The sequence below is a fragment of the Portunus trituberculatus genome, chromosome 14, assembly GCF_017591435.1.
Source record: "Portunus trituberculatus isolate SZX2019 chromosome 14, ASM1759143v1, whole genome shotgun sequence".
Classification (NCBI taxonomy): domain Eukaryota; kingdom Metazoa; phylum Arthropoda; class Malacostraca; order Decapoda; family Portunidae; genus Portunus; species Portunus trituberculatus.
The window spans coordinates 5,050,167-5,051,683 of record NC_059268.1 but is presented as its reverse complement, the minus strand read 5'-3'; positions in this window follow the sequence as shown (position 1 = coordinate 5,051,683).

Genomic DNA, 1,517 nt, shown 5'->3' with positions numbered 1-1,517 from the left:
CTTTTCCTTGGTGGCCTCAAGCTTCACTACTAGTCGTCCACTTGCAGCGCATCACACTAGGCAAGGGTCGCCATAAGCAAGAGATCAATGTCTACCACTCACCGGATGGTGCCGTGAGGGGCCCTAAAGGGGTGATAAGGGCTCCTTGCATAGAATATGATGGTGAGTGGTGTGTACGGGACCTCTGCTTATAATGACACCGGGCTGAACAACTCGCCATGAACGAGGGCACGCTATGTGCCATGAGCCAGGCACTGACAGTACCAGGGGTCCTTTACGTTAGGTTAGGTTAGGTTAGGTTAGGTTAGATTAGGTTAGGTTAGGTTAGGTTAGGTAAAAGGACTCACTTCATGACAGCGTTTGGGGAGTGGTGTGTGGCGGGTCATTGCTCATGGCGACCTGTGTGAGGCATTGCAAGGTTGCATCGTCACTGCTCTCATAACCACGGGACTGGGGTTGACCCTTTCTGGGTAAAAAGTTTCGTCCCAGTACCTGTGTAGGTAATAATACTTTGGATCGTTTCGCCATCGCCATCGCCGCACCGTTAGCCTCGATAAACGGATCGTTATCCTCAACAAACACATCTGTACCGTGGACACTGGAATCGCAACCTGTCGTGGAATCCCATTGTTAGCGTGGACTCATTTTCCTTCGCGGCTTCAAGCTCACTGATTGTTGTCAACTTGCAGCGCCTCATACTAGGCAAGGCGTCGCCTTAAGCAGGGTGCCGTGTCTACCGTCCATCAGATGATGCCGTGAGGGGCCTTTAAGGGTGATAAGGGCTCCTTGCATAGAGTCTGGTGGTGAGTGGTGTGTACAGGACCTCTGCTTATAATGACATCGGGCTGAACAACTCGCCATGAACGAGGGCACGCTGTGCGCCATGAGCCAGGCACTGACCGTACCAGTGGTCCTTTACGGGGTGAAAAGGACTCACTGACAGTGTTTGGGGAGTGGAGTGTGGCGGGTTATGCTCATGGCTACCCGTGTGAGGCGCAGTAAGGTGGCAGCGTCACTCTCCTCGCACTCACGGGTCTGGGGTGAACTCTTACGGGGTGAAAGGGTTCGCCCCAGTACCTGTGTAGGCAAGTGAACTTCAATTGCGTCGCAGTGAGGTGGCAGCGCCACTCTCCTCGCACCTAAGGGTGTGGGTGGACCTTACGGGGTGAAAGGGTTCATCCCAGTACCTGTGTAGGCAAGTGGACTTCAATTGCAGCGCAGGAAGGTGGCAGCGTCACTTTACTCGCACTCAAGGGTGTTGGGTGGATCCTTACGGGGTGAAAGGGTTCGTCCCAGTACCTGTGTAGGCAAGTGGACTTCAATATTGTGTCTTGAAATCGCATCGTGAGGACTGGAACCGCATCGACATCGTGGAAACCCGCATCGTTCCCGTGGAAACTGGAATTGCATCTTGATCGTGGAAACTCGCATTATTATCTTGGAAACTGGAAGGGCATCTTTATCATGGAAAGGCATCGTCATTTTGGAAACTTGCATCGCTATCGAGGAAACTGGAA